This window comes from Canis aureus, chromosome 1, assembly GCF_053574225.1.
Source record: "Canis aureus isolate CA01 chromosome 1, VMU_Caureus_v.1.0, whole genome shotgun sequence".
NCBI lineage: Eukaryota > Metazoa > Chordata > Mammalia > Carnivora > Canidae > Canis > Canis aureus.
Genome location: NC_135611.1, coordinates 85563497 through 85582713, shown reverse-complemented (window position 1 = coordinate 85582713; position 19217 = coordinate 85563497). Strand labels below are relative to the sequence as shown.

The 19217-nt window shown below is 35.8% G+C and overlaps 1 long non-coding RNA gene across 12 annotated transcripts in view; it reads left to right on the top strand.

Annotated features, from left to right (window-relative positions):
* The window catches only part of LOC144319119 (uncharacterized), a 61232-nt gene extending 42409 nt beyond the window's left edge, over positions 1–18823 (top strand). For 4 of the 12 annotated variants that reach the window (XR_013385028.1, XR_013385025.1, XR_013385042.1 and 1 more), the window contains 3 exons: positions 14083–15751; positions 16292–16466; positions 18400–18823. This is a non-coding gene — a long non-coding RNA (uncharacterized LOC144319119). Of the gene's footprint in view, positions 1–1179; positions 1317–14082; positions 15752–16291; positions 16467–18399 lie in introns of all 12 variants that reach the window. The other 8 variants (XR_013385040.1, XR_013385030.1, XR_013385022.1 and 5 more) reach the window with 8 other exon arrangements.
* The last annotated feature ends 394 nt before the right edge of the window (positions 18824–19217 follow it).

Below are 19217 nucleotides of genomic sequence, written 5' to 3'. Positions count from 1 at the left end.
ATGTATTGTTCTCTTTTCACAGCCAATAAAATGGAATTGAATTTCCGTATTTTCCCCTTGACAATAAAATTAAAACTCCTGTAGCTCATGAGGCAGCTCCATAGAAATAAACACTAGAACTAAAAATGAATGTCACATTTATAGGCTAGGAACAAATTGTAATAAAAGGAAATAATTCAACCATAATATTGGTTTGTAAATTTCTTTTTTTTAAAGATTTTATTTATTTATTCATGAGAGATACAGAGAGAGAGGCAGAGACACAGGTAGAGGAAGAAGCAGGCTCCATGCAGGGAGCCCGACCTGGGACTCGATCCCAGGTCTCCAGGATCACGCCCAGGATCACACTACACCGCTGGACCACCAGGGCTGCCCGGTTGTAAATTTCATTCAGAACTTTGATTTCTAATAAAAATACTTCATCATATTTGTTAGTTAATTTATAGGTTTTTAAAAAGCCAAAAATAAATGGCAATGTGGTATCTCCCCCAATCTAATTTATTATAATTTCAGTTTTGTGCAAGTTATATAACGGAGGAGCCTATGACAAAAAGTTCTCCCTTGAAAATATTCTGACAAAAATAACTACCTTTGAGAAACAAGTTGACATCAGAGTCAATTAAAATCTACTTTTAGCTAATCAGAAACAGTTTTCATACTCTGTATTTTATATAAAGATAAGAAAAAAACAACTTAGCTAATACTTTTATGAATCTACAGGACTCTGAGGAGAATATCTTTAAGATAATTCCTTAATATCCCTTTTGAAAGAGTATTAGTAGTTTCTTATTCAATGTAGATTTCTTAAGTAGCTGACATTTATTTTGTTTCCTTACCACCTGATCTTGGTACCTTAAAACCTGTTTTTCATTTGTTTTACATTTATTCATGTCCTAATGGCTCCTTGTGATTTGCAACTAGAATTTTCTTAAGGAGTGGGTTTTAGATCTTTCTACATATACAGTGAATATTGTTGAAACCTATGTGTTTTAAAAACTTCAATTTGTTAAACATTAATGACCCATTCAGATTGATTATATTCTTACTGTTTTTAACCATTGAATTAGAGGCTTCGAGTTTACATGAATACAAGAAATACTGTGTATACACAATTATACCAAATATTGTACCTCTCTTTTGATGTTTTTATGAATAGCTTATTTGTTCATTAAATTTCAGACCAGGACTAAACCACATAGATTTTGAAGAGTGTAATGTATAACCTTTATAGCAAAAGTTGGCCTTGCAAAGTATACTCAAAAGCAAAGTTTCCTTTTGGAATACCACACCACCAACTCCTGGATTATCAGTTAGAGGTAACATTGTATATTTATTTAACAATATACACAACGTTGTATATTTATTTAATTCTCATGTTTATCAAGCCATTGTGGTCATCAAAAGAAATTATTCAGGCACTTGCTTTCTTTGGGCAAATACTTTTTTTGATTTGAAGGAGGATTTTTTGTAAAACATGACAAAAAGAGAATTTATTTTAAAAGTAAAAGCATGGATTTACCCAAAGCCATCAACATTTGTCATTCTGTGAATCATGTAATGAACATTGTCATTTTGACATGTGAAACATGTCTCTTCTTCCATCACCTTTGAATTAATTGGATTGTAAGGAGCAGGGCAAGGCAAGGAGAGATGGTGGGTGGAATGAGCATTGACTCCATTGCTATTTGTATCACTGGAACATTTGAAGTCAGGTAGATATTAACCTAATAAGGGAAGCCCCACTGGCTTTCTGTCTCCTCCAGACATAAAACAACATAATTGTGTCTGTGCCTTTCTTTTCAATTGTTCTACTATAACACAGATTGAGAACTAACTACAGATTCTAATTAACTCATATTAGACTGATGAGAGAGATGATAAGTACTACAACGTGAAGATTAGGAAATTAATCCTAACTTTAAACCTCAAAGACATTGGGTACAAAGGAAATAAATGCTAAGGGGGAAAATTAGGCCACTAACTACTTCAAAGATGTTGGAAGTTAGTGCTAACTAAGCAGTGGCTTTAACCCATTTGAATGCAAGTTCCTGACTTTCTACTAGGAAGGATTTCAGTGCCTAAAGGAGAATAACCTGAGTTTCAAAATGGCATCAAGCCTTTTCTTGCACTTCTTGAGCTTGATTCTGTATTTATCATTAGCTCAAGGATGGGAAGGATGGAAGTAATGGGGATAGAAAACTAATGATTTAAAAATAATTCATTGATTTAAAAACTTGTTCAGCAGTTTTTTTAAAATATAGAAAATTTAGAAAGACTAGGTATTATAACATACATTACAGACATTTGTAAAAGACACATAATGAGCACTTTTATTCTAATATTGTTTGAGGAAACCATTTATTAATTATACATGTTCATTAATGAAATTCCTGATTGAAAATGTGCACACTTTCTGTTTCTGACAGTTTACAGCTTATTAAAAATGTTACTTTCATGCTGTTGTTTCTAATGTCCACTAATTTCCCTGAATTCTCAATTGTTTACCCTGGAAATAAGCTCAGAAGACATTCGGTTGGCCAACAGACACATTAAAAGATATTCATCATCACTCACTATCAGGGAAATGCAAATCAAAGCATCAATAAGATACCACCTCACACCTGTCAGAACAGCTAAAATCACAAGAAACAACAGTGTTGGGAAGGATGTAGGGGGGAAAGGAACACTCTTGTACTATTGATGGGAAGGCAAACTGGTACAGCCACTGTGGAAAACAGTATGGAGTTTCCTCAAAAAGTTAAAAAGTAGAACTACCCTACGATCCAGCAGTCACACTCCTGGGTATTTCCCCAAAGAATACAAAAACACTAATTCAGAGGGCTACATGCACCCCATGTCTATAGCAACATTTATAATAATCAAGTTTTAAGTATTACTGAGTCATCAAAAAGAACGACCTCTTACCATTTATAAATTACATGAATGGAGCTTAAGAGTACAATGCTAAGTGAAATAAGTCAGAGAAAGACAAATACCATCTGATTTCACTCATATGAGGAATTTAGGAAACAAAAACAAGCAAAGAGGAAAAAAAGAGAGAGAGGCAGACAAACCAAGAAATAGACTCTTCACTATAGAGAACAAAATGATGGTTATCAGAGGGGAGGTGAATGACGGATGGGTGAAATAGGTGATGGGGATTAAGAGTGCACTTGTTTTGTTTTTGTTTTTGTTTCTTAAAGATTTTCTTTATTCATGAGAGACACAGAAAGAGAGGCAGAGACACAGGCAAGGGGAGAAGCAGGCTCTCTGTGGGGAGCCTGATGCAGGACTTGATCCCAGGACCCTGAAATCACAACCTGAGCCAAAGGCAGATGCTCAACCACTGAGCCACCCAGGTGCCCCAAGAGTGCACTTACTGTGATGAACACTGGGTGTTATATGGAAGTTATATGGATGTTATACGGAAGTTTTGAATCACTGTATTGTACAACTAATATAACACTGTATTTTAATTAACTGAAATTTAAAAAAAAAAAAAAAAAGAAAGAAAGTAGGCTTGCAGAGAAAGGCCATCTTTTCATGTTGCAAAGTTCTCCTACATCAGTCATGTTTGAAATCTTTATTACATGATAGAAGAGGAGTTAAGATGTCAGAGGAGTAGGAGGCCTTTGAGTTTGTCTCATCTCTGGAACACAGCTAGATAGTTATATGATAAGTTCATTTGTAAGTATGTTTGTAATTCTAATCAATGTAACAAATTTAAGGTAAAAAATAAAATAGGGGTACATGAATGGGTTAGGTGGCTAAACCAGCTCTTGATTTCAGCTTGGGTCCTGATCTCAGAATTGTGAGACTGAGCCTGGTGTCTGACTCTGGCAGAATCTGCTGAAGATTATTGCTCCCTCTCCCTCTGTCTCCCTCCTCCTCCTCCTCCTCCTCCTCCTCCTCCTCCTCCTCCTTCTTCTTCTTCTTCTCTCTCTATCTAATAAATAAATCATTTAAAATTTTTGAAAAAAAAAATAGGGACGCCTAGGTGGCTCAGTGGTTGAGTGTTGCCTTCGGCTCAGAGTGTGATCCCAGGGTCCTGGTACTGAGTCCTGCATCAGGCTCCCCACAGGGAGCCTGCTTCTCCTTCTGCCTATGTCTCTGCCACTCTCTCTGTGTCTCCCATGAATAAATAAATAAAATTTTTTCTTTTTTTTTAAGATTTTATTTATTTATTCATGGGAGACACAGAGAGAGAGAGAGGCAGAGACACAGGCAGAGAGAGAAGCAGGCTCCAGGCAGGGAGCCTGACGTGGGACTTGATCCCGGGTCTCCAGGATCACACCCTAGGCTGAAGGCAGTGCTAAACCGCTGAGCCACCTGGGCTGCACTAAAATCTTTTTTAAAAGTTGAAAAATAAATAAATAAAACCCCACTGTAATAACAAAAGAAGTAGAATTTGACTAAAATTAAAAAAAAATCAAAACCACATCAAGGAAGAAAACTAAAATGAAACCCAGAGGACATAAAATCAAATATAAAACTTAGAGTTTTCTGTGAACTAAAGAAAAAAAGGAGATAAAATAGGCTACATGACTCTCATTATGTAAAAATTATGGACTCACACTAATTCCTCAGAAAAAAACAGTAGTTTCAAGAAATATATTCTTGGAAGTTTTTCAAAGAATATCGTGGCATACAAAGTAATAATCTCTTCCATAAGTCTGATATTTATAGTAGATATTCGGTACATTTATGAGAAAAATGTGGATTGATATTCCAAATACTAAAAAGATAATTTTGGTAAAGTCACTTAAGACAGTTTGTCCGTTCTCAATTATTAGGCCTTTTTGGTTGGTTTCAACCCCCTTCCCCCACTTCTCCAGGGGTAGGGAATGAAGTAGTGATGAGCTATAGACCCCCTCCAACATACCAGTGGGATATTCCAACAAAAGCAAGTGTCAGATACAAGTCTGCACACACAGATTTATTACCAACAAGGTAAGAAATATTCCAATAACCTATTCTTTAAACTAAATGAAACTCCAGCTCTATCCTACAGTCATTCACTAATACCTTGCATGAATGGTTCTCTATAAGGAGGCCCATTTGACAAATCTTGAGAATCAGTTAGTCATCTAGCTGGGATGAGATGAGTTTTCTATATTGCCCTTGAGCATGGAAAATAACAGGAGTCCTAGGACTAGGGCACTGTTTTGAAGAACATTAGGGGGCTGGCTCATGAAGTTCTCATATCATCTTTACAATGGGAAAATTATTTCAGACATCTCTACCATTCTGTTGCCAATAGAGCTGGTGATAGTAGAAGACATTATTGTTACTGGAAGCAACATAACACTGATTAGCCACTTTGAAATACTATCTAATTATCCCAATTCAAATGTTCAAAAGTTAATAATCCATTCTAGCATGTAGATTATAGTTAATTTATCCTACTCATATATCATACTATCTATATTGAAGTATTTAAAAGAAACAGGCAACATAACAAGAATTGTTATAACCCACCCATGAGAAGATGCATGGCTTCCCACACATCTGTCTGTCTCAGCTCATTCTCTTGGATATTTGGCAACACAAACATTATTTTTTATTAATATATACAAAGTATTCCATTTGAAATAATAAATGAAAGTTCCCTTCCTTTTTAGTACCTTATGCATAATATTTTATATTTCAAATTATTTTGCATATATTATTTAATTTGTCTACCCAAACCTTGTAAATTGGAACACCATCGTGACTACTTTCTCTGTCATATAAAGGAAGTAGAAGGCCTCACCTTGATGAAGTGATGTATTCAGGGCCACACAGCAAACTTTGGCAGAGCTGACATTTCTAGTCTAATGGTTTTCCATTCAGTAATTTTGCTTAGTGATCTTTTGTGATGTAGTTCCTGCTATTTTTCCAGGAAAGCCTACAAGAGGAATGCATTGATATTCTCTTGCTGGTTTTACGTCCTCTAATTATCGAATAAAATGATTTTGAAGCATCCTCTTTGGCTGGGTAGGAGGATGCTTTTAAGGTCCCTGATCATTCCTGAAAGAAAACAAAGAAAAGGAAAGAAAAGTTCTTCAATATGAAATTCAACTGTAAATTACTCTCTTCTTGTTTAGTGAAGCTTGAATGGAACTGATACTTCACAAAAATTACAAAATATTTACCGCATTATAAGCCTAATTGAAAATATAAATAGACAGCTTTGTCCACTTATTTTGTATGTCAGAGTTAGAATATTGAGCATTTCAGACAAAATCTTCAAACTTATTGTTATTCTCTGGCTTATAATTATATTAAATTTCTCAATTTTATAACTCACTTCTTCTCTACTATCAATGCTTTCTTCAAAACAGAATTAGCTCCTCCTAAGGAAATAATATTGTTTCATGAGAAAAAGCATTAAATATGAGTCAGACAGAATGAGATTGCTTTGCCCCATGTTTACCATTTATTTGCTAATCGACATGGCCTCATTCCTAACTGCATTAATACTGGATACAAACTCCCGCAGAAGCAATAATATTAATGATAACCTCAAAGGGCCTTAGGGGAGTTTAGAACAGGAGGAAAATATGTCAGGGAGTTTTGTTTTCCTGGCAAACTCTTACTTCATGTCTCACAGGAGAATCCTCTTCTTTGAGCACCCAGCCGTGTGGCTAGCCTCTTATCTCACCTTATTGGCTTTGCTCTCCTTTGCTGGTCTATCACATTGACTCTGTGTCATGTCGGCCTAATTTGACAGCTCTCCCATAAAACAGGTGGCCCATGGAAAATGACAAATTTTTATGACTCTGAGTAGCTCTCCTCCAAGAGCAGTGCGTAGTGTACAGAGTAGATTCATTAAAAAGAAGTTTGTTGAATGAATAAGTGGTTGAATGAATGGAATGCCATGGAATGGAAGAAACAAACATTTACCCATTTGACTCTCAAGGTTGTTGTGAAGATGAAAACCGGTCATGTGCGTTGAACTTCTTGAGCTTAAGCACTGCATGGTTTCCCTTAGCCTGCATAGCTCTAATAAATGCTTGGGGAGTTGAATTCAGCTAAACAAAAACTGAAGAGAAATCGATCCTGATGTTGTGCCTACCCACATGCAGTTGTCATTGCTGAGCTTTGCAGGTTACATCCAAGAGCCCTTGCATGAATTCGTCCAGCCTCCAGTTGGTAGGCCCTCCCTGGCACAGCCCTCCCTGAGGCTGAGAACTGGGGGTGTCTCAGACTGCCACAACATAAGGCAATATGACAGGTAGCCAAACGGGACACTGCTGGCTGCCTTGGGCTCCCTGAGATCTGTGCCTAACAAGGCAGACTTGTCACCCAGGGCCATTTGGAGGGGAAATGAAGCGAGGAACAAATGCTGGGCATCGGAGGCGCCAGGTCCTGACAGGCTAAGGTGTGACCTGCTGAATCCTAACCACCGCAGACATCTGGAGGGGAGCAAGTGGGCTGGGAGATGGCCAGGGGCAGGCAAGGCTGCAGGGGGCGGTGAGGGGGGGAGCGAGGTGCATGCAGGGCCCACAGAGAGCAGAGAAAAGAAAGGGCAAGTGAGATTACTGGTCATCTGGTGTCTTAGATCCCACGCAAAGCAAACTTCAAGCACAACAGCAAACACAACCTTTGAGTATTAGTGTCTCCAAAGAGTATTTACCAAGCACAGTCTGGCTTGATCTCCTGGACTTGGTTAAACATGCATTTTGTTAATATTGGATTCCTCACTTTCTTTTCTTTCTCTCTTTGTTATTGTTGTTATTATTGCTACTTTAAAATTTTTTTCTTTGAATGCCTCGCACGCATCTGACATGGAGGAAAATCAAGAAATAAAGGAAAAGTGGGGAAAGAAGAGAAAAACCCCACAGAACGTTTTAAAACAGCTTTGCTAATCCAAAAAATATGTGATTTAACATTCATCATCATCATATTCTTAAATATATTACGAAATACATCTGGTTTTAATCATTTTATTAAATTGAATAGATACATGTGATTCTACATGTGTTATTCTCCATTTTAAAACACTAATATTTAGGAATTAGTAGGCAATTCATTTCATTTACACCATTTTTATAAACTCCCTTAAAATGAAAGACAGGATCAACAGTAATATTAAAATATGTTTTATTTGGTGGCTAAAGTCAATCAGCATATCAAAGCATTTTGATAGATCATTATACTTTGTCATATGAAGAAGAAGTAGAAAAAGGGAAGTTATAAATGAGGTGAACATTTTTATATGCTTTTATTGTGGCTACTTCATCATGTTTTACCACAGTTCTTTGTTTCTATGAGCAGTACCCCAACTGAATCCAAGATCCAGGGAAATGGGAAATATATTTTGTTCATCCTTGAATTTTCAGTGGCTAGCAAAATGCTTAGGGAAAAATAAGTTTTTAATTTAAAACATTTAATGGATGAAAAATTAATAGGAAAAAAAAACTTCATACATACCACACTATTTGTCTTAACAATATGGTTTCAGAATGGTTGCAATTAAATTTTTTTTAACACATAACACAGCTCTTCTTTTTCACATATTTAAACTACTTATGGATGCATAAAATATATGGAAAAGATAGATTTTTCTAATGGGTTCATCACTGGCAATGAATATTTAATTGATCACATTATATTTTCAGCTTTATGAGAATTATCAAGTAACAAAGCAGGGTACTTATGTGAACATCCTACAATAAATTGGAGAGTAAAAAGCACTCTATATGAAATATATAATGAACTTTTATCTCTTTATAGTACTTGGAAGATATGGAGCAATGAGGACACATTTTTCTCTTTTGAGACACACACTGTGATAGAAGATCTTTAATAAAAGTGATTTAATTTGACTTATGATAACTTTTGGAATGTAATTTATATAACAAAGTAGAAATTTTCACTCCTTTTGTTACCTCCATTTTATTTGTACATAGAAAATTCTTATTAATAGGGCAGATCAACTAATAAAACAATACATACCCAGAAAATCCAATTCATTACTTCTCCAAGACAGACCAGGATTCATCACTAGGGTAAAGCAATGACAGAATGGAAAAGTTTCTCTTCTATCCAGGCAGTACCTGCTAAGCCCCAACACCCTTAGCTGCACAGAACTCTGAAAAAAAGCTGTCTCTCCTCCCCCCACCAGATCCTGAGAAACCACTGCAAGACTAGTACATCCGTCATGAGCATCAGTCACCAAAGCAGCAACAGATCTTTGGAGAAAACTCGTTTCCCAGCCTAAGAGGGTGTGGTGGCCACAACAGAAAAGGGCATTTAAAATAGTTATGGTTAGATGTGACATAGAGCCATGTGATTCTTAAGCCTTCTAGACTTGAAGGATTTTTTAAAAGATATTTATTTATTTATTTATTTATTTATTTATTTATTTATTTATTAATGAGAGCCAGAGAGAGAGAGGCAGAGATATAGGCAGAGGGAGAAGCAGGGTCCTTGAGGGGAGCCTGATGGGATATTCGATCCCAGGACCTCGGGATCACAACCCGAGCCTGAGGCAGAAGCTTAGCCATTGAGCCACCCAGGCATCCCTGAATGATTTTTTTAATATAGTTTTCTAAGCTCTAGCTCCAGAAATTCTGATCTGTTATGTTTCGTAGGGACCTCCTCCTAGGTGATTTTAACTGATCTCCATGAGAGAATAGCTAACCTAATCCAGGCCACTTTACAGATCAAAAACTCCAGGCCCAGCAAAAAGAAAGGGACTGAGACAACATAAAACGTTGATACTAGAACAAGGACTACATACTGCTTCTCATTTTCATATTCTACAGCTTCATTTTCAGGGGGTGAGGGCTTAAAGATTTTTGAAACCATTGTCCATTATATGAGTGACACATAGCCCTTCCTCATGTGGGATTTGCACTATTCGTTAGATGGTCACTTTTATTTCCAGCCTAACAAAGGTATCTTCAATCCTAGACATTCTCCAAAGTATTATAATTTCTGAGCTCACAAATTAACAAAGGTATTTCAAGTTAAAAATAACAATAGTAAAATATTGCTTATATTATTATCTATTTTCCCCACTGAAAATAGGTTTTCAAGTTTTCAGGTTATATAAATGATGAATAATCTTTGTAAAACTTTAAACAATACACCAAATTATGGGAAAGGGTGAAAATATTCTCTGAAATCCTACTAACCTCTACATGTCCATTTGTAGCACTTGGCCAAATTCATTATGCATCTTTATTCAATCATGTATATTTATATATAAGACAGCATAAATGGGATATCGTTCTTGCTGGGTCACTTGATTTTGTGAACTGACATTCAATCTCCTTCTGCCCCACTCTCCCCCCCCCATCCCCTACTCACTAGCTGAGTAGCCAAAAATTATCTATCTGAAGTATGTCTTTCTATATACCCTTTGCCATGCATACAAAATCATATACACAAACATACAAAGACCCATATGAAACACATTTTGCTACTTTGTTTTACGTAAATGAAATGTTATCCACTTTTCTCTACATCTTGCTTTTGTCCCCTGGTCATGTATCATGAATATATTTTCAGGGAAACATATAGAGATCTATGCTTTCCTTTTGATGGCTGAGAAATATTATATGAAAGTATCACAATATATCAAATTCCTCAAATGGTAGACATTCACTTTGCTTCCAAAGGGGTCAGATACATCTTTGTCATTATTTGCTTATGCACTGATACTTTCATTTCTATGGGCTAGAATATAAAGAGTGGGATTACTGCACGAAAGGATATGCAGATTATTAATTTTAATATATAGTGCCAGAACATTCCTCTAAAAGGCTGTAACTATTTATGTCTCATCAATAATGCATGAGCCTTCTCTTCCTCACTCGTTACCACTCCAGGGTCAGTCAGTCTGAGGGTGAGAGGTGATGGCCTATTTTTCAATACATTTACATTATGAATGAACTTTGTTCTTAGTGAAGCTGGTCATCTGGTTTATATCAGATATTCATACTTCCTGTTCTGTGAAATGCCCTCTTGCTCTCTTGTTTAGTGCAGAATCACAAATACTTTGCAAGATCTCAGAGATCAATCAACAATACCAGGGAAAATTAAAGTGCTCTCCATGTGAAAGATTTTGGATAAAAATACACACATGCATACACAGAATAATGGTTTACTCCCCAAATACAGAAAACTATTTTCTGAATTTATTTCAGGCTGATTAACAAAGATAAAATAACCGTTTTCCTGGAGTAAAAACTAATGATACTATTCATCTCCATATTTCATTTTTTGGCTTTAATTGCAATTTTTAGAACAGTTCTCTTAAAAAAATAAAAAATAAAAAATAAAAAATAAATAAAAAGAACAGTTCTCTTAAGAAAAAATTTACATACTATAAAACCCATTCTTTTAAAGTGTATGATTCAGTGGGTTTTGGATATATTTGCACTCGTGCCCACCATCACTACCATCTGATACTGGAAGATTTCCAACACTCCAAAAAGAAACCTCATACTCATTAGTAGTCACTCCCATTCCCTGCCCCATCAAGCCCTTGGCAACCACTAATCTGTTCTCTGTCTCTACAGATGTGTCTATTGGGGACATTTCAGATAAACGGAATTATACACCATGGCTGTCTTTTTTGTCCGTCTTCTTTCACATAATGATTTCAGATGTTGTAGCATGTATGAATACTTCATTTGTTTTCATTGGTGACTAATATTTCATGGTATGGATATATCACATTCTGTTTTATCCAGTTAATGGACATTTGGGTCAGTCCGATGTCTGCTCACATCCAGATTCTGATAGTTATTTCTCTTGTGACCAGGGGTAAGTCAAGAAAAATGAAGCAGGAGTTGGTGTCAAAGAAGAACATTGAAGAACAAATGAAGGTGTCAAAACACCTGCTCATGCACATCCCTTCAAAGCATATCCACTTGATGATTAGTTACTTGCCCAAACTTCTGACTTGGTGGGCCTTATCATAGCCAGTTAATGAGGGACAGTTCAGGTCATGCGGTTATTTTGATGTCCCAGGCTTAGTAGTTCAGTCTCCACAAGAATCAAAAGCACTCCAGGAGCTGTTTTTCAAAAGAAGAAAATAATATGTGGAGGGGATCTGCACTGTGATCCTCCTCCTGAGGCTTGCCTGAGACTCCTGGGGCAGCCCTGTCCACCACAGACACTTAGAATCTGAGAATCTGTGGCTGGGGATCTGCAAGTGGAGAAGCAGCCTACCCCCAGCCTGCACTTGCTGCCGAGCCTTCTTTTCCCTGGTCCCCCCTCCAACTTGACGGGTTTAGAGGTGACTTGGTAAATGACAGTAGTAACTGAGAAGACACTGCCCACCTTACCCTGGTACTACCAAGGGGGTGTTCTGGGAGCACTGGAAGAAACTGAGGAGTAAAATAAATCGCTGCCGCTGATCATATGACAGGCCGGTCCTGGGATGACATCCCCAGAAACAAGCAAATGCAAAGCACATCCCTTCCTCCTATTCTTGCCTTTTAGTCACGTGTCCCTGATGGCCAAATCCAACAGGAAACCAGCTAGAAAAGAGAAGGATTATTTGCAGACTCACAACATCAGTATCACAAAGCTGTGTAGAGAAGAGCATGTTTGGAGAGGATGTCCCCTAGCTTACTAGTCTGCACTGGTAATAACACAGGATGAAACTGATAATCAACTTTGTCCACTGCGCAACATGTATACACAACTTGAATTTTTTTTTCCTTATAAAAGAACCATGCATTTATGGAGGAAAAATTAAGAAAAATAAAAATCAGGGACACCTGAGTGGCTCAGTGGTTAAACATCTGCCTTTGGCTCAGGGTGTGATACTGGGGTTCTGGGATTGAGTCCCTCATGGGGCTCCCTGCAGGGAGCCTGCTTCTGCCTCTGTCTATGTTTCTGCCTCTCTCCCAGTGTCTCTCATGAATAATAAATAAAACCTTAAAAAAAAACAGAAAAATCACCCATAATCATACCATTTAAAAAATGGGGCACCTCTCCTCCACTTATTACATACATACATACACACAAACACATACACATCTTTATATTAGCAAAAATAGGGTTGTATTCTACATGCTAGTTTTGAAACCAAATTTGAAACTTAATAATCTAATGTGCTCTTGACATCTTTGTCATTAAATAATCCACATCAATGTTATTGTCCACAAAGATATTGAGTATATTTCTCTATTGCATATACTATTATAAATCATTCACTCATCTTTGAATGTGTTAAGTAACTTGTATTAATAAGCTATACTCTGATAAGTATCTTTCTTTTAAATTCTTTACAAATATTTGTGCATATGTTAAATTTTGGAGAAATGTTCATTCATTCTTGTTACATTTTGCTGGAGTCTTAACAATATTTACTCTGTATAGTCCCTTTGGAAGTAGTGTTTGTCACAAAGAGTAAAGCAATTTTGTGAATGGCAGTTCAGATGCAAACTTCCTTCCTGCCTGCCTGCCTGCCTGCCTTCCTTGGCTCTTTCTCTCTCTCTCTCTCTTTTACCAATCATGATATGATATTAGGCTGAGGCATTGCTTGGATTACTGCACCTTCCACTCTAGAGAAGAAATCAAGACCACAAATACATATAGAGAGAGATTTTTTGAGTGTGGGTAGTGATAAGAACAGTTGGGGTGGAGACTGAGGGAAATGGCAAGGACATTTCACAGGGATATAAATGGAATTGCTTAGCACAAAAACTTAGAATTTCTTGTGCTAGGAGAATAAATTAGAATTGAACATCTTTTTCCTTGCAAATATTAAATGCTAAATCTTAAAACCATCTGTGCTCTTTCTGAAAGTTTAAAATTTGAATTTAGGTAAGTCAAAATGAAAACGTGTAGGTGGGGGGGCTGGTGTGTCACCAAGCAACATCGCTAATCTAAGATCTCACAATCAAGTGCCATAAAAAATTTGGCCACAATAAATGTGTCCCCAAAGCAAGTGAATCAGCTTCAGCTATTTCTGGAGGAGTTAGTAGGGAGCCCAGAAAAGTCCCCAATTAGAATGAAATTGTCTTCAGGCAGTTTTGTCTTCTTTTGCAATGCAAACCCTTATGCCTCAACTCACTGGTCCCCAAACCACATACAGTCAAGGATCTAACACGTGTCCTCTTGCATCCTATGAAGGTACTCACGATGGAGTGAGAGGATCACCTCCATATGCAGAGGCTAGGAACCCCTATCTGTATTCAAAGGACAGAAGCCCATGGCTAGAGCCGACTCGCTGGGAAATGGGAGTTCCAGCTGGATCTCCATATCAGACTGAAGAACAAGAAGAAGATGAAAAAGCGTGCCTGTGTTCTTGTTCCTGGAAATGTTCCATTTAAATTCAGATTATCTCCTCTCCTGCCTGCCCAAACATTGGTTCTACTTGTGTGTGTGGTTTTTTTTTTTTTTGTTTTTTGTTTTTTGTTTTTTTTTTTTTTTTTTGTCTGTCTCCCCTTTTCCTTTCCTTTAAACCGTCTTGAAATGGAGTTTGTTGAAGATAAGCATTTGTCATTTGCTATATGAGTCTGGTCAAGTGAAACTTCTGATAATTTTAAGGAAGTGACTCAAAGTTTTTAGTTGGGGTTTTCCTCACCTGTGAAGACCTATGTTTACTTAAAAAAACAAAGAAAAGTAAGCCTTGATTTCCTGTGAGATTGACAGAAGGAAGATTGATGGAGATAAATGACCCAGAAGGAAGTCCTCTTGTCTGATATAAAGCTCTAGCAAGAATGAGAAGCCTGACATGGGTAATGATATTTACATATATGCATTGATTTATAGTATTTTTTTTTTTCTGGAACGCATGTACATTTCCTAGTTGTTCTTGAGTGAGGATGACAGACCTCCTGGAAATTTGTGATTGAATTTGGACCCAGTTAGGGAAGCTCTGTTACCTACCAAAAAATTTTAGGTAAGTTTAGTTAAAGTGAAAATTACTTTTGGGTTTTAGTCTTTGAGAAGGTTGGTCCCTCTGATTTTAATGATTTTTCTTTTGTTACAATACGTGTTATTGTTTATGCAAAAAAGTTGTATTATTTGGATTATGCTAGATAGGGGTGTGTATACTGCTTACATAGATTAGGTGCATTTTTAATAACCTGTTACTGTTTGTTGTTATTGATATGTCAAATTATAGATGACATCACCCTCTAGTGATTCTTTAGTGTGCCATCGGAGATATAATTTGATATATATTTTTTAATTTTATAGAAACATTTCAATGGAGGCACCATACATTTATTATTTATGTTACTGAGGTCCTGAGCTGACAGCTGCTATTGATTGCTAAACTAACTTCTAACCTCGAGATTATAAAAGTTATGGTTTTCAGATCATACAGGAAACATGTTTACTATTTTCAATTGCTAATCCTATCAAATAAATTATTATTCCCTTATTTTTTTTTTGTGGCAGAAGTTTGTAACACTTTAAAGACTTAAAAGTAGTATCAGTTGTTTCTAGAAAATACAGACACATAACACTTAAGAGGAAAACATCTTTTCATCCTTATCATTCAATGGTTAATTTCCTTCCAGTTTTTAGCTCTTTCTAACTCTATTATACTACAATGCCCTTTTTTTCCTGTAGTAACAGTTTTGATATCTCCTTTCTTTTATACTGTGTGATTATTGCATATTTATATGCTAGAAATGTATTTAAGATTCTGTATAACTTTATTTCTTTGGGTAAGAAACTAGTCTTTTTTTTTTTTTTTTTTAATTTAAAGAAGTAATGATTCAGGTCCTCATGTTATCCCAATACCTCATTAATAGGCTGCTTGATGATTCCGGAAATCATAAACAATGTGGTATGTATTCTGGTGACTATTATATTTTGTCTCATTGTGAATGGATTCTTCTAAAAAGAGGGATCTAAGGATAGTTCCTAGGGCTTTATGCACATGCTCAGTTCAACAGTGGCTTATAATTGTGGTTATTGTTAACATTTGTTTATTTTCTTTTGGAAAATATTACTCTGTTTCATGATAAGCTGTAGCCAAGAATGTGAGAATAATTCCAAGTTTTGCCTTGAAATCCACACTTAATCATCTCTTGTTTTCTTCTCTTTTGAAATGTGGAATTAATATTCTGCAGAAAATAAAATAAATTATATTTGTTACAAGAAGATTATGTCTGAAAAGGAATCATATTTTTTTTTATAAAATAGTCATTCCTTGTTTAGAAAGTTTATTTTGGCAACTATACTTTAAATATCTGAATATTCAAAAATGTCTTAATGCTTCTATATATCATGGGCTTGTTTTGCTAATATGCAGTATACAATGTATCCAGAGGACAATATTTATTTATTTATTTATTTTTAAATATTATTTATTTATTCATGAGAGACACAGAGAGAGAGAGGCAAAGACACAGGCAGAGGGAGAAGCAGGCTCCATTCAGGGAGCCCGATGTGGGACTCGATCCCAGGACCCTGGGATCACGCCCTGATCTGAAGGCAGACACTCAACCACTGAGCCACTCAGGTGCCCCAGAGAAGACAATATTTAAAGAACATTTTGGGTAAGTGCAAAACATGGCTGTGATTCTCAAAAATCACTGATAATTTGACCTTAGTTAATGACCAGTGTTTTCCCAGGAGAAGGGGATTCTGTATTTCTGCAAATGTAAATCTTAATTCACCCAGTATGATTCACTAATACCTATAATGTGTTCTTATTTAGTTTATTTAAGAGCATAAATCTGGAACATGGATAGATAAGCATATGGATAAATCATGCCCCAAATTATATTATCCTATAATGAAATATATATCTCATTAGATTCTTTAATCACTCATAAGCATTTTGTGATTAGTAGAACATAATGCTCATAAGCACTGACTGTGGATCAGATTGGCTGTGTTCGAACTCTGACTTTGCCATTTGCAAACCCAGGGGCTTTAAGAAAGTTATTAAATTTCTTTGTGCTTTAATTTTTCAAGTATAAAATGGAAATAACAGTATCAGCTACTGTCATAAGAATTCAATGAAATAATATATTTAGAGCAGTAAGAACAGTGCTTGGCATATAGTAAATGCTATCTAAATACAAGCTACTATTTTTGCTCTATTAATTTATCATCCTTCTATGAGCTTTGGGGACTTTTAAAATGCCTGCTTACAAAACAGCTTAAAATGCAATAAAGGGATAAGAATCACACAAAGACATAATAGTGAAAAAATAATATTAGGATAATCCTTCTACTTTTAGGATAACATTATTTTGCACATATTTCCCATCTTAAATATAGTTATAGACTTTATAAATTCTAATTTAACCTTCAACAAGTCGATGCTAACTTTGTGACCTTGGGAAAGTTATTTACTCTGATTCAGTTTTCTCATCTGTAAAGTGGAAAAATATCAATGGTACCTATCATAGGATTACTGTAAGAAATAAGTGAGTTAAATGTGTAGGTCTTAGAATAGTGCTTGACGTTAAAGTAAATGTTTCATGAATACTAGCTATCATTATCTTCATCATCTATATTTTATATTTTATATAAAGTTATAGACTTTACAGTTTCAATCTAGTGATAACAAACTTCCTGAGTGCTTAAAATGAATGAGACATTATTAGGAAGAGTATAAGTGAAAATGAAAAAAAAAAAAAACACAGCTTCTAATAGCATTCAGGCATAAAATTTTTAAGTACCTGGCTGACATAATATTACTCAATGTATACTTCTATGAGCTCTGATTATATTATTGAGAAAGAGAAAAGGAGAGAGAACAAGAATGAGAGAGAGAGAGAGAGAGAGAGAGAGATCTTATCAGAAAGGAGATTAGGTCCTAGCAAAAAGGATAATAAAGTACTAAAGTAATAAACCAATAACATAACTTCAAGTACTGATCATGATATGAAAAGACTGAAAAAGGAGTAGAAAACAGAGTAGTGGCATAGAAGGTCTCAGTCAGATTACACAAGTCCTTTCTGAGAAGGTGGCGTTTGAATTGAGACTAGAAGACTAATTTGAAAAATAGAAAATTTCCAAAATATCTGAAGAACTGTCAAAATGGACAAAGAATACAGATTGCATATAGATATACAGGCAATATAATATAGAGTGGTAGAACTCAGACTAAATGTATTAATTATAATAATATACAAGTGGGCCTCTTTTATTCATTAAAGGTAAAATTTTGAAAATCATTATTATTCTTGTTTCATAAAAGAAACTTGAAAATTTTCATTCCTTTCCTATGGTCCAAGACAGCTCCAATACCTTTGGTATTATCTTTTCTTAAAGGCTAGTGAAATTTTCATCTAAGTGCTGTCTTAGATGCATCTCATAGATTCTGATATAGAATGTCTTGATTATTGTTTTTTTTTATTTAAGTCTTGTTTTCATTTGAAAAGCTTATTTTCATTGTTTTTACTGAAGTTGCAAATCTGTAATTCCCCTTTGACTGAATTTAATGGAAGTTCTTATTGCCATGTTATGTTGTTTAAGGCAGAGATACATACAGGAAACATGTGATGTGGGTGAGTCTGAGAGTAGATCTATGGCTGTCTGACCAATAGACCATGGCACCGGGGATGCTATGTGACTTCCAAAGCCAGGTCATAAAAGCTTCCACTTGGCTTTCCCTCAGTGTGCTTGACTTTGGAACCCAGCCACCATGTTGTGAAGAAGCCCAGATCACATGGAAAGGCCACATGTAAGAGTTCCAGTGAAGAGTCCCAACTAAAGTCTCAGCTCACAGGCATGACAAACCTCCAGACATGTGCATGAACAAGGCTTCAGATGATTCTCACCCCCAGGGTTGAGTATTCTGAACACTTATGGAGCAGAGATGCGCTGTGTCCATTGTGCCCCAACCAACTTCCTGACAAACAGAAACCAAATGAGATAATAAATTATTCTTGTTTTAAAATGCTGAGTCTTGTAGTAATTTTATATGCAACTTGTAACACAGACATAAATAGGGATCTGGATGAAAACAGTTTTTCAGGAATAATTGGAAAAGACTAAAATTTCTAGGGAATTGAGGAGTAAATGGGCATTTAAGCAGAAGTAATGCATTTAGGTAACTCTTGCAAAAAATTTTTTTTGTTAGGGATATGAGATATCTTTACTTCTTATTTCCTAAATAAAGAATAACCAATAAAAATATGGCTCATGGGAGGCATTTCTTTTTAATAAGAAAGACTCATGTTGTGTGTTGAAATAAAAGAACTTATAGACAGGAGGGAATACTGAAGCATGTGTGTGCGCTCACATCCACGTGTGTGTGTCTATAAGAGAAAGAAATTAAGTAAAGGTCCCCA